The sequence below is a fragment of the Hemitrygon akajei genome, unplaced genomic scaffold (genome assembly GCF_048418815.1).
Source record: "Hemitrygon akajei unplaced genomic scaffold, sHemAka1.3 Scf000068, whole genome shotgun sequence".
Lineage (NCBI taxonomy): Eukaryota > Metazoa > Chordata > Chondrichthyes > Myliobatiformes > Dasyatidae > Hemitrygon > Hemitrygon akajei.
The window spans coordinates 776657-800734 of record NW_027331954.1 but is presented as its reverse complement, the minus strand read 5'-3'; the positions used below and the strand labels follow the sequence as shown (position 1 = coordinate 800734).

At 43.5% G+C, this 24078-nt stretch overlaps 2 non-coding genes across 2 annotated transcripts; both read right to left on the bottom strand.

Moving 5' to 3' along the window:
- Positions 1-5684: 5684 nt before the first annotated feature.
- On the bottom strand, positions 5685-5757 carry trnav-cac (transfer RNA valine (anticodon CAC)). Its single transcript has one exon. It is a non-coding gene; the product is annotated as a tRNA-Val (tRNA).
- Positions 5758-23231: 17474 nt separating this feature from the next.
- On the bottom strand, positions 23232-23345 carry trnal-caa (transfer RNA leucine (anticodon CAA)). Its single transcript has 2 exons — positions 23308-23345; positions 23232-23266 (listed from the first exon to the last, which is right to left on the bottom strand). It is a non-coding gene; the product is annotated as a tRNA-Leu (tRNA).
- Positions 23346-24078: the final 733 nt, after the last annotated feature.

The window sequence follows — 24078 nt, the reverse complement described above, 5'->3', positions numbered from 1 at the left end:
AAATATGTTCTAGATGCTGGGAGAGTCCAGTACCAGAGGGCATGGTTTGAGAATAAGGGGTAGGTCATTTAGGACAGAGTTAAGGAAAACCTTCTTCTCCCAGAGAGTTGTGGGGGTCTGGAATGCACTGCCTCGGAAGGTACTGGAGGCCAATTCTCTGGATGCTTTCAAGAAGGAGCTAGATAGGTATCTTATGGATAGGGGAATCAAGGGATATGGGGACAAGGCAGGAACGGGGTATTGATAGTAGTTGATCAACCATGATCTCAAAATGGCGGTGCAGGCTCGAAGGGCCAAATGGTCTACTTCTGCACCTATTGTCTATTGTCATCGCGGGGTAAGACTGCAATCTCTAAAACTATCACCGACTATCTATCGGCCATGTCAATGACAGACCGAACAGTCGTTTTCTTCAGTGTTATATTGACGAAAATTCCGAAGGTTTTTTTTTCGTGCAAACTACACGATCGATTTATGCCCATTTGGTTTCAGGATCCAAACGTTACGTATTGCACTGGGAGAACGGCGATAGAGGTCCTAAGAACTTTCATTAGAGGCGCATTTGGGAGCATCCTGACTGGCTGTTTTGGGAACTGTACTTCCTTCAATCGCAGGACCCTGCAGAGAGCGCTGCGGACAGACCAGCACACCTATAGATGTGTACGTCTCACTATTCAAGACATTTACAGAGACGAGTGTGGAAAAGGCGTCCGAAAGACCATTCGAGACCCCAGTTACCGAAATCACAAACTTTTCCAGCTTCTACCATCCAGGAAACGGAACTACAACGTAAAAGCCAGGACCAACGGGCTCCAAGGCAGCTTCTTCCACCAGGACATCTGACTGGTTAATTCATGCTGACACAGCTGTATATCTATGTTATATTGACTATAGAGTTGTACATATATATATTATAAATGACTATAAATTCGTGCATTGTACATTTAGACTGATATATAACGGAAGAATTTTTGCTCCTTGTTTATGTGGAGGATATAACTAAGAAAGTTAAGACAATCTAATAAAGAATATTTAAATGTCTTTCTTTTTACACCTCCATTTTAAAATGCCTGATTCGTGGAAATTTTAGCAGATTTTATAATGTAGTGGTTTCAAGTATAAACCAGTTAAAAATGGACCTCAGGCATTTGCACACCTGTCCACTGCTCATTGCAAAACTGAAAATCCTCACAGGTTCACTGAATTGAACTGGAAGGGATCGATACTTTTAACGCAGCACGATCAGAGCGTCTGAGGGGCCTATAAAAGATAGTTTGATTCTCCTGTATTTGAGGCATATCGCTCAAAGCCTTCCTTATCAATGCCCAGGAATTCTGGTAACCATGGCAGCCAAGGACAATAGAACTGGAATATGAAAACAAACGTGTGAAACATAAATAGGTATTGCAAGTGATTGGAAAGAAACTCATAACAATAAAACACAAACGGTTGCACACCTGACGAGGTGGCCGCGAAGTTAAGGCAAGGTACTACTAATCCATTGTGTTTTGCACGCGTGGATTCGAATACCATCCTAGTCCTGACAGGCTTATCTGGGGGGATAAAATATTGAAGTTATCACTTACTAGAATTCCGAGCTTTCACCTTTTGTCACACAGTGCTTGGCTGAGCATAATGAAAATCAACGTTTTTCTATGAAAGTTTGTTAATAAATATGGCTATAATACCAGAAAATATAGATGCAGAATTCAGCCGTTCCGTCCATCCATCATGGCTGATATATTGTCACTCTCAATGCCATTCTTCTGCATTCTTGCTGTCACCTTTGACACGCTTCCTAATCAAGAACCTGTCAATCTCCGCTTAAAAATGGGATTGTGTTTAAGTTACACCTTAAAAGGATCCTCGTCTGACCGCACGTGTAACTGTACTCAGTTCTGGTCACCTCATTATACGAAGGATGCTGAAACTATAGAAAGAATGCAGAGGAGATTTACAAAGATGTTGCCTGTATGGGAGAGTATGCCTTATGATAATAGGTTGAGTGGACTCGGCCTTTTCTCCTTGGAGCCTCGGAGCATGACAGGGGACCTGATAGAGACGTATAAGAGGATGAGAGGCATTGATCATGTGGATAGTCAAATGCTTTTATCCAGGGATGAAATAGCTAGCACAAGAGGGCACAGTTTTCAGGTGCTTGGAAGCAGGTACAGAGGAGATGTCAGGTTCAGAGATTTTTTTTCGCAGAGAGTTGTGAGTGCATGGAATGGGCTGCCGGTGACGATGGTGGAGGCGGATATAAAAGGGTATTTTAAGAACTTCCTGGATAGGTAATGAAGCTTAGAAAAAAATACCAATTGAGTTGGCTCCACAGATATCCTTCCAATGAACTCCATATATCCATAACCTTCTGGTGACAAAACGTTCTCCTCATCCCTGTTCTAAAGGGCGTCCTAATATTCTGAGGTTGTGCTTTCTTGACCCTAAACTCACCCACAATTGGAAACATCCTTTTCATGTCCAGTCTGCTTAGGCCTTTCTATATTTGATAGGTTTCAATGAAAACCCTAACTTCTTCTTCTAAACTTCAACGAGTACAGGGGCAGAGCCATAAAAGTATCCTCAGACATTAAAGCTGTCATTCCGGGATCATTCTCGTCACCGTCGTCTGGACCGTTTCCAATGCCAGGGCATCAGTTCTTAGATAAGGGACACAGACTGTTCATCTTGTTCCAGGCGCGGTCTGACCAATGCATTATAAAGACTCAACATTACAGCCTCACGTTTGTACTCTGGTTCTCTCCAAATGAATGTTGGCATTGCATTTGTCGTCCTTACTACCAGCTCAGCCTGCGTTTACCCTTTCGGCAATCCTGCACAGGGTCTCCCAATTGTCTTTGCACCTTCCATATTTGAATTTATTTCCCGTTTAGAACTTAGTCTACGCCTTCAACAAAGTGCATACCCATTCAATTCCCGACATGATATTACATCTGAAAATTCATTGCCGAGTATGTTCTCGTCATGAGATACAGTGGCATGCAAATGCTTGGGCACCCTGTTCAAACTTTCTGTTACTGTGAATAGCTAAGCGAGTAAAAGACGACCTGAATTCGAAAAAGGCATAATGTTAACGATTTCTTTAATTTCTGCACATTTCTGCACATTTCTTTAATATTTTAAGCAAGATTATTTTTGAAATTATTTTCATCTTTTACATTTTCAAAATAACAAAAAAAAAGAAAACGGGCCTGAAGCAAAAGTTTGGGCACCCTGCATGGCCAGTACTTAGTAACAACCCCTTTGGAAAGTATGACAGCTTGTAAACGCTTTCCGTAGCCAGCTAACAGTCTTTCAATTCTTGTTTGGAGGATTTTTACTATTCTTCCTCGGAAAAGGTTTCTAGTTCTGTGCGATTCTTGGACCGTCTTGCATGCACTGCTATTTGAGGTCCATCCGCAGATTTTCGATGACGTTTATGTCGGGTGACTGTGAGGGCCTATGCAAATCCTTCAGCTTGCGCCTCCTGAAGTAGTCCATTGTGGATTTTGAGGTGTGTTTAAGACGCCGGCTGTTGGCGTAGTGGCATCAGCGCTGGACTACGGGGCGAATGGTCCAGAGTTCGAATCTGCCATTTCTTAATTACACTACGAACTGAGAAAACAACTGTCTGAAAACGCTTTGCTATCTTCTTATAGCCTTCTCCTGCTTTGTGGGCATCATTTATTTTAATTTTCGAAGTGCTAGGCAGCTGATTAGAGAAGAGCATGGCTGCTGATTGTTGGGACAAAATTTGAGGAGTCAGGGTATTTATAAAGCTTTGAAATATGCATCACCTGGCTTTTCCTAACGATAATTATGAACAAGCCATAGCGTTGACGAGCGAAGCAAGGTCTGAGACTTTGGTAAAAGTTATCTGAGATCTCAAATCTTTAAGGTGCCCAAACTCTTGCATGGTGCTCTTTTCCCTTTTTTCACTCGAAAATTGTACAAAACAAAAAGTAATACACTAATCGTGCTTAAAATGATGAAAAGAATGATTCATCTTTAACTTTATGACTTTTGGAGATCAGGTCCTCTTTTACTCACTGAGCTATTCACAGTAACACAATCTTTGACCAGGGCTGCCCGAACATTCACATGCCACAGTACATGAAGCGGTGGAAAAGCGGCGCAATTTCCGGACCGAAGATTCACAAAACCTGAAATGTTGCCAGAGAATTTTACATGCAAACTCGTGACTGCTGAGCAGGACAATTTATCACTGTCAATATAACATCCATCTGTTCCTTGACGTCCAAAGGCAAGGTGTTACTTTTCTCCTGGACTCCACTGATATCCCAGGATACATTTTCACTGATCATTTTTCAGTGGCATACATTTCCAACGTTTCACATCACTGTGGGGATCCAGTAAAGCATCACTGGTAATTATGCTGAAATGTTAAACAATATAATTGTGGCCGGTTTGATTAGAATGACAGACAGCAAGGTTTTAATAAGGTGATAGAGTTAAGAGTGTAACCGGGGAAAGATCGGGACTAATTTCGGAGTAACTCTACACGGGCTGCGCGTTGAGTCAGGGACGGAGCATATTCCGAGATAAATATTTATTCCTGATGTTTAAGTTACGGAAGAACCTCCACGGCTAGTTACTGACATTTATGCAGGCGTGGGATATTTCGTCCATGATTTAATTTTACATGAAATCACAAAAACTTCGATATATTGAAAAGGACCGTGATCCCAACACTGTACCGATATGCTATCTCCCACAGTCACCTCGTCCCAAAATAGACAGTGCCACAGTACCCCCGTTTCCTTGTGCTACATTACCGTCATTCTACAGGAAGGTTTTAACCAGACTTAGGTGTTGATGTGACCAACCGTTTCCACCGCGGCGTAAACAAATACTTGCGTGTCGGACATGGGGTGGCTGTGATGCTGCTCGCGACGGAGAAAACAAAGACAAGCAGAGAGATTGAATGCGTGCGTGTGTGAGTGTGTGTGTGTGTGTGTGTGTGTGTGTGTGTGTGTGTGTGTGTGTGTGTGTGTGTGTGTGTGTGTGCGTGTGTGAGTGTGTGTGTGTGTGTGTGTGTGTGTGTGTGTGTGTGTGTGTGTGTGTGTGTGTGTGTGCGTGTGTGAGTGTGTGTGTGTGTGTGTGTGTGTGTGTGTGTGTGTGTGTGTGTGTGTGTGTGTGTGTGTCAGAGAGAGAGAGATGTGGGGGAGGCAGACTGAAAAGTTGGAACCTAAAATACTGTGGTGGAGAATATGAACAGAGTGTTTGTATGGTGAGACGAGGAAGGAGTGGAATACAGGGGAAGGAAAACGAAAGCAATTTAAAATTTTGAAATGTTGCAACACACGGTTATTCTTCCTGATGTTTGTCCAGATGGGAACATCTGAGATGTGAGCTCCGTTGAAACCACAATGCATCCTCATGCGACAATACATGACAATAGGTTTGAAGGCTAATTCTTCCGTTACGCAGTGCACGTTATCCACGAACGTCCTTAGGTTTAAATCCGTTTATGTTCTCCTGTAAATTAAATATAATTACTATTAATTCTTCTTTCTTTAATTTACTTTTGCCAGGTTTGAAATACAATGCGCTACTGATAGAAAAGCGAATGTTCATTATAATTACACATGGATGACAATACACTTGAACACAAACAGAAAAATTGAGTCTCAAGTTCATTTGAAGTACTGAAGCCCAAACAATGTTTCTGCCCAGGAGTGAACTGGGGACCTTTCGCGTGTGAAGCGAACGTGATAACCACTACACCACAGAAACCCTGCAAAGCGCTCAATGTTCTGCGCTATTGAGCAATGACCTCAGACATCCCCTCCCCGCTCTGCTCTGAAGTACAGCAATAAGTACAAAGCATTGCCCACCGTTCCTTTCCGTTTTCGGTAACAAGTATTATACTTATGCGCCATATACAGAGATATGTATTAACAATTTCCTGTGGGGTGTTGGTTAAGGCGCGACATGTAACAGTTAACTGAACTATGTTGTATATATGAGGCAAGGAATTAACACAACTTCGGTTCTCTAGCTTCCCGCAGTCTCCACAGGGTGGCGCTCCGGCTCAAGTGCTAAATTTAACAGTACGTTTAAGATTTCTCACCCTGTCTCTCTCGTCCGTTCTCATCACCTCAGATTACAAGTTAGTTGAAGCAAGTGAGTGAACCATGTGCCGATACGTGTATAAACAACAGGACGCGTTACAAGCCAGGGTTACTTGTGAGATGATGCCAGCTGTGGAGTAACGAATCACGGCCAATCGTCCCACCGAGTCCGCACTGACACCAGACACACCATCACACTGATATTTCATAATGATCACCGTCCAATCTGTTCCTTCGGATCGCAACCAGACCAAGTTAATTAAATTAAATCACAATTAAACGATCTATTGTGAACGAAAATTATATTGGTAACCACAGCCTTCAGGAACGGAGCGGCAAGTCGATCAGCTCTGAGGTCGCGGTGGAGTGATCTCTCTCCAGCCGGAAGGACGTCAGTACAATCAAGGGAGGTGTCGTCTCTTTAACAGAGGCTTGGTGGAGTCGGGACATGTGAGAATTATTTTATAATTCGGTCCAGAAATAATGCAGATTGCAGATTCTTGTTAAGAGAGGGAGAGAGAGAGAGAGAGAGAGAGAGAGAGAGAGGAGAGAGAGAGAGAGAGAGGAGAGAGAGAGAGAGAGAGAGAGAGAGAGGAGAGAGAGAGAGAGAGAGAGAGAGAGAGAGAGAGAGAGAGAGAGAGAGAGAGAGAGAGAGAGAGAGAGAGAGAGAGAGAGAGAGAGAGAGAGAGATCAGCATCCCGATACCATTTGCGGCCATTGAGGCTACGATCAATATCTATTTTTTCGCGTGTGCCTAAAACAATTCGCCGAAGCAAGTAAATATTGAGTTTATTCGACAGCACAACAAACCAAGGTGAGGTGTAATTAGAAGGTTTCTGAAGCATGGTTTCAGGAAGGGTAGGATTCGTTGCTTCGCCATTTGGTTAATTGAACTAAGAAGACAGGAACGTGGGGTACGAGTGATGCCTTGATTCAGCAAATAAACCATCTGCTCAGACACCTTCAACAACGGGAAGTGAGGCTACGCGTGTTGAACTAAAGAACCAAACAGGGAGATTGTCTGTATCCCTGCGGGCACATGCCTTTAGTGAATAAGGGAGGATCTCCAGCAACGCTTGTAAACTCACACTCGCCTTCTCAGATCAAAATCAAAGGTGCATCGATTCGAAGTTAAACACAAATAATAAGCGGGGTGTCTCAGAAGCACAAAATCAAATGTAACATTTCAGTGGAATGCTCAGCTGAAGATTCGTCAAGTCACCTGGGCGTTGCAAGCATTAAAATCACAAGTGCTCCAGGTGAGGCTCGAACTCACAGCCTCGGCCTTTCTCCGCCGTGTACTGTCATATAAGTACCGGCGCGCTAATCGATTGCGCCACTAGAGCCCACTGAAGCAAACGCGAATTTTTACATATGTAAAGAAAATTTAGAAGAAATTTACAGATATCATAAAGCATAGAGCCTAAATATGTACAGCGCGTGAAAGGCCGTTCGGCCCACAATGTTTTGCCATAACCAGCTAAAAAGCAAATCAAAGGCACTCAAACTCTAATCCCTCCCTCCTATCATGCCCATATCCCTCGATCTTCCTTACATCCGTGTGCATATCGAGTCAGCAAATGTGCACATCAAATGCCACCTATAAATTTGCTGATAATGCAAACGGTTTTGGTCGAATCTGAAATGGAGACGAGAGAGCGAATTGGGGCAAAATATGTCAATGAGTGGTGTCGCAGCAGCAACATTGTAACGAACGTCAGAAAGACGAAAAAGCTTATTGTGGACTTCAGGAAATAGAGAGAAACCAATATTCATCGGGGGATCAAAAGGGGAGAGAGTAAGCAATTTCCAGTTCATGGGTGTTAAGATCTCTGAGGACTTAAGCAGGTCCCAACAAATCGATGCGGTTATAAAGAAGGCAAAACAGCGACTATACAGTATTTCATTAGGAGATTAACGAATAAACTCCAAAAAAACAAACAAGCAAACTTCTGGAGAGCATTCTGACAGGCTGCATCACAGTCTGGTATGGGGGGGTGGGTGGGAGGTGCTGCTACTCTAACGGAAGGGGAGATGGGGAGATGGGGAGCCTTATGACCACGCCGATGTAAGCAGAGAGCTATGGATGGTGGAGAAAAAGTGAGCACTCGCTACTCAGTAGGCGAACCTTAAGTGCAGACTTCCCATTAGCGCAGGTGGCAGGCAACAATTTCAGTCTGATTCTCAAAGGAACAGAGCATCCAACCATTCTCCGGCCAAATGTAGTGTACAGACTTGGATGGCAAGTCTTTGTTATGTTGGAAAAATGACGCTGGAGCTTTTCTCTGGTGGGGAACTGAAGGGTCCTTGATGCTAATCTTCATGCTCTCCTGAATCTTTCGTTGTACGTTGTTACTCTGTGCGTTCAGACGCCACATTAGGGCAGAAACTTGAGTTTTCATTTTAGTTGATTATCAGTGATTCATTTTTTCAGCCATCATGTGAACCTTCACTTACCTTTTGCGCTCTAGGTCCCTCCAATAATATGCCATCAACGCCGTTAAATCTGGGCCACCAAGTGAGAGATTGCTAGTTACCGACACTCTAGCTAATGGCTCATGACATTCAGTCTGCCTTTGAAAATCGGTCCAGTAAGACTGAGAAAATAATCATTTCACAAACTCCAAAAGTGCTTCTCATTGATACTCTCCTTGTGAATTCTGCTGGGTCAAATTCGCAATAACTGAGAGTGACAAACGGACAAAAACAGACAGGAGAGGACAGCCAGCCAGATAGATGAATAGATAGAAAAAATGAAAGAAAGAAAGAAAGAAAGAAAGAAAGAAAGAAAGAAAGAAAGAAAGAAAGAAAGAAAGAAAGAAAGAAAGAAAGAAAAAAGAAAGAAAGAAACACATAGACTGTTATGCAGACGAAAAATACATTGCTGCTAATTACTCAGGGATGAAGATTCTTACTCTGTAATGGAGATTCTTACTGGAGGATGGAGATTCTTTGGGATGGATATTCTTACTCAGCGTGGCTGAATCAGATGCGAGAAAGGGGCACGGCATCGTCATAGAAGCAGCGAGAGGGCAGCTCAGCCGGTGCAAGAACAAAAGACATCGCAGTTCATCCCGAATCCTTGCAAGCCGGTCATGGTTGATGATCAGATGTCCTCTTTGCTCTGCCTCGCGATGCCAGTGGAGAATGCCGGAGGCGGGGAAAATAGTTGTGAGGTCACTGGAATGAGTTTCACCAGAAAACGCAGCATCAACCATGTGGTCCGTACACAAGTATTCCGGAGACTGTGCACCCAAGCCCGGTGATTCTTTGTTCTAATGTGGAAGCGACAGTTTTGTGAACAATGAAAATGCAGCATTGGTGACGAAATCGCTGCGACAAATGCCTACATCTGAGGGAACTCAACACCTTCCGCTAACGTCAGTTAAAACTTACAGTTCCAAAAAAAACTATAACTTCATATTAGATACCACTGATATGGAGAAGTAGTTAACACTAATGAACAACAGTATGTCTCTAATATTTTTTTAAACTTCCTTTTAAACGTCTTCTTCTTCCTCCATTTCAAGAATTGAATGCTAGATTCTCCCTGACATCTGAAATGTTTCATGTTCGGCAACTTCCTGGTGAAGCCTTTCTGCAGCGGTTTCAGTGCAATCACATCCAAACATTATGATACTTTGATTAAACGATAATTCTATGTCACTGCATCATGACCTTTCCAGTTCGTGAAGGCAGGTATTCGGAATGTGTTGAAATGCACATTACTCTACCCGTTCCCTACCTTCATTCATATTTGAAATCCCATTCCCTTCCCCTTCTCTACATCAGCAGATAAGAACCCATTCATTCTTTGTCAATATCCCAACCCAACTCATCCATGGAAGGTAATGACCTCAATAGTGACCCCTGTTTGCCTGTCGATGACCATTTGTCAGTATTTCATCTGCTTTTATGGCACAGCCTCGTTCGACAATAGCTGTTCAACCTGGAAGAGCACTCGCGCATTTTCAGACGTGATTCGCCTGCCATTACAGCTTGAAACTAACGTCTCCAGTTCATTCCATTCCATGGATCGGCCATAGGCATTTGGTAATTTATGATTCGTTTTCGTCAGTGTACGTCACGTGACAAGTGTTAGTTCAAGGTCTGAAACAGAAACAAATAGACTCGTGCAGTGAAGGAGAATCAAGATAACGATCACCCTCGGACTTTAGGTCAAGAGTAAATGTGTCCATTTTCAAGATGGAGGTTGTGGGGCTAAGAAAGGTAAGTTAAACTATGGCGCGTGAAACACTGGCTGCTCTTTAGGGTTTTATCGTACTAGGACGAGAAAGGAACCCGGTTATCACCATGGAAAAATGGAGCGGGCAGTTCAGTCGGTATAAGAGACTTGTGCTTCCGTACCAGATCACGATGCGGTCTGTCAGATATTCTCCAGTATACACCGTAGATGTTAATATGAGTTTTGGATGACATCACTAATCTGCACGAACTGAGATAGTACAGGTTGTAAATGCTGGTAAACCTTTCCAAAACACTGCTAACAAATGCTGTTCCTCTGGGCCTCTACACTAACAATTCCAGTCAATATTTAGGTAATTATAGCCGAGCTGCAAACTACTCTGGTGTTCTTACAATTTCCATAAGCTGGTTGCATGTATTTATTTCTCTCCTGCTAGCATCTCAAAAATCTTTGGAAATTGAAGCACATAACATCTCAGGAACCCCCCCCCCTCCCCCCATGAACTCTGCGTTACATCTCGAAAGCTGCCCAGAGGGAGGTAGGTGATTGATAGTGTCGATGAATTCCAGTGTCAGTGTCGCACAGGGTGGAGTACAGTGCTGAGTGTGCAAAGGTCTATGTGGTCAATTCACAGTGTTCAGAGTTGTATAGGTCTGTGTCCTGGTTTTGAAAATCTGGATATTGTAAAGTTCATTATCCAGGCAACCAGCTGCTGTATGTTCTCGTACAGGCTCGTATGCACGACATGTTTATATGATGGTTACACCCTCCTCTTTCTCAACACGCTGAGTAGCAACAGAGTTTGCTTTCTGGTTATCCACCTCCCTGCGGTGCCGTGCTGGAGCTACACTGGTCAGTGTACATACAGTTCAGAGCTGGTTTGCACAGGTCTGTGTTCCTGTAGTGTTGCAGGTGGCCGGTGTACTCAGCGCGCTGAGAATGATCGGCTCTGAATGCACAGTGAAATGTGAGGTTGTTCGTGTCTTTACTCTACAGTAAATATGAGTCTTCACAGAGCAGTGTTGCGTTTACTGGAATTCGTGTTCCTCCATTTTGGTGCCCCAACAATCCAGAGCTGGCGATGTTTATCGATCAGAGTTTACAGTACAAACCAGCTCTGCATTATCAATGTTATATTTTGATCAATCTCGGCACTTGTATTAGACTCTTGTGCTGACCTGTACAAACACTGGCCAGAGCTGTGCTTTGGCACCTCTGTCTGCTTGTTTGCAGTGCCATTGCGTTTAGAGAAGTGTGTTCTTGTTACACAAACTAATCTTGTATATCGTGCCCACTGTCCCGTTCCTGCAGCTCGGCAGGTTAATTCTCCCGGAGGATCTGCCCACCCTAGCTCTGAACACTCTAATTGGCTGTTCCCAGCACCCATGCAGGAATGTCTCAGATGAAAACGACAGTCAGAGTCGAAATAACAATTTCATGACATGCAGACTGGGCTTCAAATAATTGAACAATATACATTAAACAGTACAGTACAGGAATAGACCTCCCCACCCTTCCCCAGCTCACTGTGTGTGTGCTGTCGATGATAATTTAAGCTGCATATGTGCCTGCATGTGGTCCGTGTCCCCACAGTTATGCTCCTTGATCGAACACCACATCCTCCGTAGTATCAACACGTCTCAGAATATCACCATACGAGCTTCCTGATCTCATTCTCCCTCTCTCTGTCTCTGTCGCTCTTCCTCTCGCGCTCTCTCTCCCAAGCTGTCTCTCGCAATGCCTCTTCCTCTTTTCCCCTCTCTCAGGTATCTCCTTTACAACCCTCCTCTTTCTCTCTTTCTATCACTCTACTCTCCTATATTTATTTTTCTCTCTCTTGCAGTTAAAAGTTAAAGCAATTTTGTTCCATCTTAATCTGTAAAACAGTAAAACTTCTGTTGCTGGAAGATAGTTGAATAACCTACAGTTAAAGAAAAAAGAGGCAACAAGAGTGCAAGAGTGAAGGAAAGCGCGAGTTATTACGGGAGCAGGAGTGGTTGGTACTGACGAAAACATGCACCAGGATCAGGTAGTTTTGTCAGAACCAGAAGACTGAGGGTGACAGGTTCGCCTGAAAATTATAAAGGTGGGAGGTGAGTGAGTGCAAAGGTGATTTCGGTGTAAATTTGTAAAGAGTCAACCTCTCGGGTTGACACTCTTTATCAAGACTCTGATCTCGGGTGCGCTGTTTGTTTTGTAACTGTGATCATCACATTGTTTCATTGTATACACAAGGCGGGTTGCAGAATAGGGAGCAAGAAGACAGCCGAATTATAAATCTTCATGTCATTCATTTCTGACGTTTCATGAGCTTCAACACAGGATTCCACGGGTATCGCACCGCATTCCTTAGTTCCTCCCGGAATTTGCTCTGGGTCAGGACATAAATGAATGTATTAGAACAGGAACTGAGAATCTGCAGCATTCTGTATGTCGTTTCTGTGATTTAAGACGGGGGGGGGTTCAGTAACAGAATAAGCAACACTCTTTGAAATCGTTTGATAGATATAAAATATTACTTGTGTTACCCACAACAATATGAAGCTACCGGTAATGCTGAAGAGCAACACGATAGATTTCCGTCGGTTCTTCATCTCCCGGTCCTGCTCATTCTCTGCACTCTTTTGTCTCCGGAGCGCACTGCGGGCTTGACTAGCCGCTAGAATCCGGTTGACAGTTAAAATATTGAACAACAAAATCAGAAAAAATGGGACATAAGGTGTACAAATGCGGTGAAGAATCGCAAACTCAGCCCATGAGAGAGAGTTTCTATAGCTCGGTGTAAGAACACAATACCAGGGAACACTATTAATTATTACCTTATGTTCCGATGCAAATTCCCAGGGAACACTCTCCAAACAGGCCAGCACACTCACTGTTCCGATAACCACAACCGCCGTTCTCTCTGTGCAATATTTTATTTTCAGCTTGTCACAGCAAATAGCCACAAATCGACCGACGGTGAAAGCGACAGTCAGACAGACAGAGGTCGCTTTTCTCGCAAAAAATCAACCAGAAAAGGAGTTTACACATAGGAGTTATGATCAGGAATGACTGGGGAAATAATACCAAGCAGTCCACCTCAGCAGCGGATCGGAGATAACGACCAGGATATCGGCCACTGCCATTCCCACCAGGTAGCGAGTGACACATTTGGAGAGACCGCACTTTCCCCGATACAGGCTTGCAATCGTCATCAAGTTCGCTGGAACAGAGGCAGAGAAAAGCGAGAACAGAAAATACAGAGCAGCAACTAATTCAGCAGTTTGAGGGGATCCTGCAATATTTCCAGTTCATTGTCGCATTTAGTGAAAGTGTCAAGAGAGGGCGCATGTCATCCAGAGACAGAAGAGGATTTTGCCCTGTAAAATGAAGTCAAAATGATTCCTATATTAATTCCTAATTTAAGCGGCAGAGGAAAACTAAAGCCGGGTTATCACCCCTACCCCTAAGCAGTCTTTTTATTTTTACCCCTGCCTTCGCGTCACGTTGGATGAAATTAGTAAATCCGGACGCTGATTGCACACACACACACACACACACACACACACACACACACACACACACACACACACACACACACACACACACACACACACACACACACACACACACACACACACACACACACACACACACACACACACACACACACACACACACCAGCAGAGTTACGAAACAGAGAACAAGGTCGGTGACAACGGTGAAATGACCATGTTACTGTTGAAGAAACTGAAGAAAATCTGCAGAATGCGACGTCCAAGGCAACACCCAATGAGAACAGGAACATCTCTGCTGAGAATTGTGTGCGTGATGTTGCTGATGTAAGAGAATTTTCTGAGCATGTCAAAGCTGACTGAGGTCAGACGAAAGTTGTGAAGAAATATTTCAGGCTGCCAAGTAATGGGCAGTCTGGTTAAATAATTCATCCTCTACCTGTCTGTCTCTGCTACAGTGTGAGAACGTAAGGTTCATACACTTTTACAAATTTCGTCCATAAATCTGGCACTGAATCATCTTTTGTGATTATCTTCATGTTTTCTTCAATTTACATTTTACACAATTATATTAATCAATGCACCCATGCACACACCCCCAAACATGTTATCCCCAAGTACGTGAGCACCCCATATCCACGTTTTTGTGGGTGTATCTGGGTGTTCAGGCGGGTTGGTTGTGATCTTGGTATTTCTACGGATGTGGTGGTCTCCTCATGGATTTTGAGATGCCTGGGGTTTTTGCTGTCAAGGCAGCCATCTCGTGTTTGAAACCATCCTGTGCCTGGATCATCCAATATCTGGGTTGAGGTGTACATGCACTTTGGGGTGCGCTCTTATTTAGAGATCTGCGAAGGTTATGGAGCTTTCGCAGATTTTCGTGATCTGTGCATATTTAGGTGTGTACTGTTGAGTATGAGGGTAAACAGGGCTTTGTGGTGAGAAGCAAATTTCAGTGTGTCTGCCGATCTGTAAACAATTTTGGGGCATTTGTCAGGATTTTTTAATGTCGATTCAGACATTTTCTGAACTGGTTGAAATGATTCCTGCTCTGAAATAATCCATTATGCATTTGGAAGTGTCAGCGTGTTTTAGGTGCGCACTGATTTAGGGATTGCGCCGATTTATGGGGATGTTTTCGGAATTCTGAGATCTCACAGAGTTTTGGTGTCTGCGGATTTGGAGTTGTGACTTGTCTAAATTTTGCATCATTTACAGATACTTTCATAATAGATATACTTTTAATGTTCCACAGTATTCTTGTTACTTTATGGTGGCGGCAGCAATTTGGTGATCTGTTTGAAGTTATCCTTGCTCTGGGAAAATCTAATGTGCATGTGTGCATGTCAACGGGCTTGTGGTCAGACTGAAATTGGGATTGCGCCGGTATAGGGGTGCAAGGTTGAATATGTGGCTCCACGCAGATTTGCTGTACAACCATACTTTTGTGTAGTGGTTGATCTCCAAATGAATTCTGGGGTATATGTGAATTTTTAACGTCGAGACAGTCATTTTCTGAATTCTTTAAAATGATTCTCATTCTGAGATTATGCATTGGGGCGTGTCAGAGTGATTAGGGTGCGCGCCGATTGGGGGATAGAGCAGATTTAGGACGTCCGCTACAAATTTGCGAAGCACAATAATTTACGAAGCCATCATGTGTACTACTCGAAATGATTATTTTCTGGGATACTTAAAACGCATTTGAGGTTCCCAGCGGGTTTGATGCACAGGTGGATTTTGGGTGTGCTCTTTCTTGAGGATGTGTGCGTATTTGGGGTGCACATGGGTTTGAGATGTGAACAGAATTGGAAATTGCGCAGGACTTAAGGGTTTCTTCTCAGTTAAAGGGATGCAAACCGATTGGGGGTTTGTGCATCTACACTCCATCCGCCGAACAGGCGGTATCTCCAAGTGGTCACCCATTTTAATTCCACTTCCCATTCCCATTCCGATATGTCCATTCATGAGATCCTCCACTGTCACGATAAGGTCACACTTAGGTGCGAGGAACAACAGCTTATAATCCGTTTGGTTCGCTTCCAACCTGATGGCATGAACATTGCTTTCTCAAACCTCTCCTTCACCATTTCCACCCCTTTGTCCCTCTCACTTAATATCTCCTTGTCCGCTATAGCCTCACTATGGTCCAGCTCCCCTTACCCCATTTTTCTTTCATTCTTCCATAGCTTTCTGTCTCTTTCAGCAATCAACTTCCTAGCACTTTGCTTCATCCTTCCACCTCCAAGTTTCACCTGTCGTCTGGGGTTTCTCTTTCCCCTCACACTATCTTTCAAATCTACTCCTCTGCTTTTTTCCCCTCCAGTCCTGCTGAGGGGCTTCGGCCCGAAACGTCGACTGCGTTCTTTTCCATAAATGCTGCCTGGCCTGAGAAGTTTCTCCAGCATTTGGACTAAACACCACCCCCCGCACCCGTTTTGTTAAGTATTCAGTTATATGGGGCAGTAATGTACAGCATACAAGACTGCATATACCTTTGATCGAGCTGATTGCATTCAGCCGACTCAAGGAGTTGGGTAAATCTCCAGTTGAATTGTATGCACAGGAGAGGAAGTTACAGTATGGGTGTCTTAGGAATGCATTGCTGTGAATGACCGGGACACGTTGTTATATTATCACACTGGCCAGTGTTAAGGCTCCAAATACAACAACATTATCATCATGGTCAACGATGGTCAAATTCATGTGCACCCTCATACTCAGCAGCAGTATGCACGTATCTCGAAAATGCGTGTGAGTCCCAAAATCTGCGCACTTCCCCAAGTAAGGACGCACATTTGATGACCCAGACGAAGAATCATTTCAAACACAAAATGGCTGCATTGACGCTAAAAGCCCCACGCATCCCAAAGGTCGTGAGCACATCACCAAATCCACCGACACACACAGATCAACCCAAATCCTTATGAACTCGCAGATACACCCAAAGAAATGTGGCGACTCCATATTCGCCGACACACCCCCAGATATGCTATCCCCAAATACGAGCGCATCCACATATTCAAGAACAAACCCCAAAATCCGTGTGCATCCGTGTGCACCCCGAGACTCTGTGCAACCCATTTTCGCTGACACGCCTAATTTCTGCAGCGCGCATCCTAAACCCGCTGACACCCCCACATGTCCATGGGATTTTCCCAAGCAAGATACATTCGAAACAGTTGGGAAATTGGCAGACTCGACGTTAACAATCCGCACTCAACACTTTCGGGTGCAAATCCTGATCGGCCAACACACCCAGATCTATGTATATCTCCAAATACGTGTGCACGGCCATGTTTGAGACTAAATTTCGAGTGATGTCTGAGTTTCTTCCTGAAATCTCACCAGCGGTTCTTTTCTCGCATTCCCTTCAAACTTGCAGCAATTTCTAAAAGCACAGCTCAGTACCTTTAAATGTAAATTTAAAGTATGTTACAGCATTGATTATGAATTAGACCAATAGTCTGTAAAGTTGCACAGCGCTCCGGACTTTCGGAATTTACTTTGGCAGAGTCTTTGCACTGATAAATCAAAACTGCCCGCCACGAATCCACAAAAGATGTGCACATCACCAAATCAGTGCACACTCCAAACACACTGACACCCCATATACATAATAGATAATTTCAAAGCAGAAATCATGTCCAACAGTTCAGAAAATGGTTGTTTTGACATTTAAAATTCGCACAACCCGAAATTACGATTGCAACTGTTGATTAGTAAGCAAAGAGCCCCCGGAATATACGAACATCACATCTAATTACGTCCCCTAATTAACTACAGATCCCTAAATTGGCGCGTATCCCCAAATCCTTGTGCATATTTTCCGCCAAACCCTAAATCTACGCACACCTGAAATCAGTGCTCAACTGAGGACTTAACTTTATTTGAGGACTCAACTTTAAATCCGTGTGCATTCCCAAATCCAAACTCACACCATAGCAGTGTGCACCCCTTATTCTCCGACACTGTCCAATATCCGCGCGACCCAATTCAGTGCGCACCCAGGGACTCTTGGGAATAATGCACAAGGTGCAAAATCAGTTCATACCCCTGAGAAGGAAGGATTCAAAGGGGGGAAAGGTGCCACAGTGGTTGACAAAGGAAGTCAGAGTTTGCATAGCATTAAAAAAGGAAGTATGACAGAGCTAAGGTGAGTGGGAGGACAGATGATTGGGAAGTTTTTAAGGAACAACAGAACTTAACTAAAAAGGCAATACGGGGTGAAAAAATGAGGTCCGAACGCAAGCTAGCCAGGAATATAAAGGGAAGATAGCAAAAGCTTTTTTAGGTATGTGAAGAGAAAGAAGACAGTTAAGAACAAGAGACAGAGAAGCAGTTTCAGCGACAGGTTACTATCGATGCAATGCTCCTCAGACAGGATGAAGAGGTCAATACTCCCCAATGCCATTAGGCTTTACAATTCTACCGCCAGGACTTAAGAACTTTTTAAAAGCTATTATTAATGCTTTTTGAGATAGTGATTTAGATGCATATCATATTTTTTTACTGAGTTAAGTATTGTATGTAATTAGCTTTGCTACAACAAGTGTATGGGACATTGGAAAAAAAGTTGAATTTCCCCATGGGGATGAATAAAGTATCTATCTATCTATCTATCTATCTATCTATCTATCTATCTATCTATCTATCTATCTATCTATCTATCTATCTATCTATCTATCTATCTATCTATCTATCTATCTATCAATGTTTGGCCCTTGAAGAATGAATTGGGTGAAATTGTTATGGGAAACACAGAAACGGCAGAATAATTTAATGAGTACTTTAGATCTGTTTTCACTAAGGAAGACACCAGCAGTCTCCCAGATGTATGGATGGGCCAAGGACATAGAGTAACAGAGGAAATGAAACAGATTGACATTAGAAAGGAAACGGTGATGAGAAGACTGATGGGACTGAAGGCTGAAAAATCCCCAGGTCCAGATGGTCTGCATCCTAGGGTACTAAAGGAGCTGGCCCTGGAAATTGCGGATGCATTGGTAATCATTTTCCAATGTTCCTTAGATTCAGGATCAGTTCCTGAGGATTGGAGAATGGCTAATGTTATCCCACTTTTTAAGAAAGGAGGGAGGGAGAAAACAGAAAACTATCGACCTCTCAGCCTGACATCGGTGGTGGGGAACATGCTAGAGTCCATTATTAAGGATGAAATAGTGTCATATCTAGATAGCAGTGATTGTATTGGGCCGAGCCAGCATGGATTTACCAAGGGTAAATCATGCTTGACTAATCTGTTGGAGTTTTCCGAGGATGTAACCAGGAAGATAGACGGGGGAGATGCAGTGGATGTAGTGTACCTCGATTTTCAGAAGGCATTTGATAAGTTCCCACATAGGAGATTGCAGGGTAAAATCAAAGCTCATGGCATCGGGGGGAAGACATTGACATGGATAGAAAACTGGTTGTCAGATAGAAAGCAAAGTGTAGCGGTAAATGGGTATTTCTCGGAATGGCAGGTGGTGACTAGTGGGGTGCCGCAGGGCTCGGTATTGGGACCACAGCTGTTTACAATTTACGTCAACGATTTAGATGAAGGCATTGAGAATAACATCAGCAAATTTGCTGATGATACTAAGCTGGGTGACAGTGTGACATGTGAAGAGGATGTTAGGAGAATTCAGGGTGACTTGGATAGGTTGGATGAGTGGGCAGATACTTGGCAGATGACGTTTAATGTGAATAAGTGTGAGGTTATCCAATTTGGGAGTAAGAACAGGAAGGCAGATTATTATCTGAATGATGTAGAGTTAGGTAAGGGAGAAGAGATACAAAGAGATCCAGGATTCCTAGTTCATCAGTCACGGAAGGTGAATGAGCAAGTGCCGCAGGCAGTGAAGAAGGCTAATGGAATGTTGCCCTTTATTATCAAGGGAATTGAGTACAAGAGCAAAGAGCAAATGCTCTTGCATTTGTACAGATCCCTGGTGAGACCACACCCGGAGTATTGTGTACAGTTTTGGTCTCCAGGGTTAAGGAAGGACATCCTGGCTGTAGAGGAAGTGCAGCGTAGATTCACGAGGTTAATTCCTGCGATGTCTGGACTGTATTACGCAGAGGGATTAGAGAGACTGGGCTTGTACACGCTGGAATTAAGGAGATTGAGAGGGGATCTGATTGCAACATATAAGATTATTAAGGGATTGGACAAGATAGAGGCAGGAAATATGTTCCAGATGCTGGGAGAGTCGAGCTCCAGAGAGCATGGTTTGAGAATAAGGGGTAGGTCATTTAGGACTGAGTTAAGGAAAAACTTCTTCTCCCGGAGAATTGTGGGGGTCTGGAATGCACTGCCTCGGAAGGTAGTGGAGCCCAATTCTCTGGATGCTTTCAAGAAGGAGCTAGATAGGTATCTTATGGATAGGGGAATCAAGGGATGTGGAGACAAGGCAGGAACCGGGTATTGATAGTAGATGATCAGCCATGATCTCAAAATGGCGGTGCAGGCTCGAAGGGCCAAATGGTCTACTTCTGCACCTATTGTTTATTGTCTATTGTACATAAATCCGCTAACATCCAAACTTGCAGTTTAGAGTCCTTTCAAAAATTCAGAAAGTGGATGCCACGACTTTAGAATCCGCACAAAGCTCAAAATTCATGTGCAACTTCAGATCCGCCAACACGCCCAAATCTTTATCTCACCCTAAATCCGTTTCCATGTACACAATCTCATCCATGTACACTTCAAATATGTGCACCACCTCACTAGGAGCGCACCCCAAAATCCATGCGAATATCATACCCTGTGAGAAACCCATCCGCACATTAGATTATCCCAGAGGAAGTATCATTTAAAATACTTCATGTCAAGTATCAAATTAACTTCATTATTCACGTGATCTATATGAAACAACTTTGAGAATCGGCACACCTCCAAACCGCAGACACCCAAAATGAGTGAGAAATCCGTGTGCATCTCCAAATGCAAATGCATCCCCACAACTTCAAAACACGTTAATTAGATTATCGCAAAATAATAATTTTAGACGTTCACAAGATGACAAAATCTGTGTACAACGAGCCCCGGGTGTCAGCGTGTTAGGGCTGCGCATAGATTTGGTGATACGCACCAATTTGACGATGCACATGGACGATGCACATGGTGATGTGCACCAATTTGACGATGATTTGGTGCACCAATTTGACGATAGATTTGGTGATGCGCACCAATTTGACGATGCACATGGTGATGTGCGCTGATGGGATACACATAGATTTGTGTGAGTTGGCGGATCAAAATTTGCGTCTGGCTGCCTTTTTCTCAATTGTTTTTATTGACTGTTGCTCCGGGAAAATCTGATTTACCCGTGGTGGAGTCCGCAGGTTTAGGGTGCGCACTGAATTGGCGATTGCGGAATTTTACTTTCTGTCGTCGAATATGGGTTGCACACCTGTGGTTCATATGGATCTGCGGTTGTGCATGGATTTCGGAGCGTTCTCTAATAAAGGGTTGCAAACTGATTTAGGGGAGCGCTCCGATATAGGGGTGCGCACCTTTTTGGCGATAGCAGATTTTGGGTAGTTGGCGAGTCTCCAAGTTTTGCATATCGATTTGGTGACGTACTTAGAGTCTTGGGATACGTGGTGCTTTTTACTGTTAAGACAGCCATTTTGTGTTTGCATTGATTATCCGTCTGGATCATCTCATATGCCTGTAGGATTGTCAGCGGATCTGAGACGCTCTCGTATATGGGATGTGCGCAGATTTGGGGGTGCGGACGGAATTTAGTGATCTGCTTACAGTTCGAGGTGTAGTCCTGAATATGGGGCTGCACACGGATTTGCGTTGATACGCAGATTTGGGTGTGTCACCGATCTGCAAAAGGATTTTGGCGCACATGTGGCTTCCTAACCTCGAGACGGTCATCTTCTGAATTGATTGAAATGCTTGCTGGCATCCATCATGCATCTGGTGTGTCAGCCGTTTTGGGGTGCGCACCGATTTTGGGATTGCGCAGATTTAGGGCTGCTTCGGCGAACAGATTTAGTGAAAACAGCGGATTTGGGGGTACTCTCTTTAGGAGAGTTTCGGCGAATACGTGTGCACAATGATTTGGAACCACATACGTATTTGATGGTGCTTTCTGACTGGGAGGTTGCACAAGCAATATGGATGCACTGGTACTTAGACGTCAGTGTGGATTTGGAGTGGATTCAGAGAGTAGAATGGAGGGTGTGAGTTGCATGGTGTGGCGGGAGCTCTGAACATTAGTTCATTCATTTTCTTACTGCCAGCATTTATACTCTGTCAACTTGATTTATTATGTTAAGCAGCTGTTTTGTCATTGTGATCTTCGAATGCATCTCCCCACCTCATTCAGACTATACAGTCCCCTGAGGACTGGGGATGAGGACAGGTTTAGGTGCATGTCGGCGCATATGGGTGCACATAAATTTGTTGGTGTCGGTCGATTTGGGGTTGTGCTGAAGCTCAAAGTCATTTTATTTATAGTGCCTTTAAATACCTGCACTATGTTCTCGCGATTTCTTTGAGGTGAATGCTGCCACTCTAAAGTGATTGTTCCTTTGGGAAAATCAAATTCCCATGTGTGTGTCAACAGGTTTGGTGGTGTACACGATCTTAGAGTGCTCCCGGATTTGGGGGTGTCTTTGGATTTCGGATCCTGATAAACATCAAGGTTGTTTCATTGACAGGTATATTATTAATAAATACACTTTCATTTTTCTACTCTGCTCTTGCTGTGATTTTTAATTTGGAGGTTGTTACTTTGCGAGCTATTTGAAATTATTTCTCCTCTCTGATAACTTAATCTGTAAGTGAGAGGTGTTGTCGGATACGGAGTGCGCACCCATTTGGGTGAGCATACGGAATTGGGAGTGCTCGTGGATTTTTGGATGTCGGAGGAATTGGGTTAATGCCAAAATTCAAATTGTTTCGTTTATAGATACTCGGATAAATAATGCACTTTAACGTTGAGTTTTGTTCTTGCTATTTTTAATGTGGATTAATGTGTTTATATTGTCCAGATTTTATTCTTATAACTTCCGAAATCATGTTTATATCATATGAAATTTCATCAAAAGGTGATAATGTACACTCACGTGCTCATCCATTGAACATTCTGACAACCAGTCATTTCATTTTAAAAGCTATTCTGTATTGATTAGCTGAGTATGCCAGGAGGAGCTCAGTAGACCAGGCAGCATCTGTGGAAAAACGTAAACAGTCGGCGTTTTGGGCCGAGATTCTTCACTGTGAAATTGTTTCTGAAGAAATCACTTACCCAGAATTCGGTATACATTGATCTGTTGTAATGCGATGTACAGTGTCAAAAAAACAAAACCTTATCTTCCAACCAGTTTTCTAATCCACCTCAACACCCCAGGTGTTTTTGTTTTTTTTTGCAGTAATAACATCACCTCTATTGAATGCTTATAGACAAATTATGTCAGGAGTGGGATTCGAACCCACGACCCCAGATGGAGACCAGAACACTCCATTTTGTTGGAAATACTTTCATTCCTTGAGTCTGGCGCCTTAGAGCACTCGGCCATCCGGACAACTTTTGAGTTGTGTTTCAGAACGGAATGAATGTCCGATTTGTAAGCAAAGTCATATACAGACAAACACGCATTTCGCCCTGCATATCGGAAATGAAGGCGAGAGGTTAACAGCTTCTGTGGAGAGTGAAGCTGTAAAACAATTACAAATCGAAGACTTGTGGGACGCGTCTCTGCAAGAACTGGGAAGGACTTTTGCTGAGATGGATGAGAACGCTTGGAAGACTCATTGTTTTCACATTTAGGGAAGCGGAGAAATAAACGTTTCTAGACAGGACTGAATCTGAAAACATTGGGTGGGATTTGATCGTGACAACAGAAACTGAACACAGGAGGTTCAATTGTACCGTGCAACGCTGCTTTACAGATGGATGTTGGTAAGTAGACTATAAGGCCCAGTTATCTGATGATTATGGAAGGAAGCCAAATCGATATAAGGTTCACAAGAACATAAGACATCGTGCAGAAAGACGGTTCGGTCTCCTGGGTTTGCTTCATCATTCCGTCATGGATGAGTTATTACAGTCAGAATGTTGTTCAGGCTTGTCGGCCAATGTTTAATCTGACGGAGAGGAAACAGAAGAAAGGTGTTTTGAACGTTAGAGCAGATGCCTTTCTGAGAGATAAGACGCTTTAGAGAACGTAATTCGCTCAGGTTCTCTGATCCAGTGGTAACGGCACTGAACACATTAAAGTAAGGCAGGGACAAGCGGGGCAGCCATTGTCTCAGTAA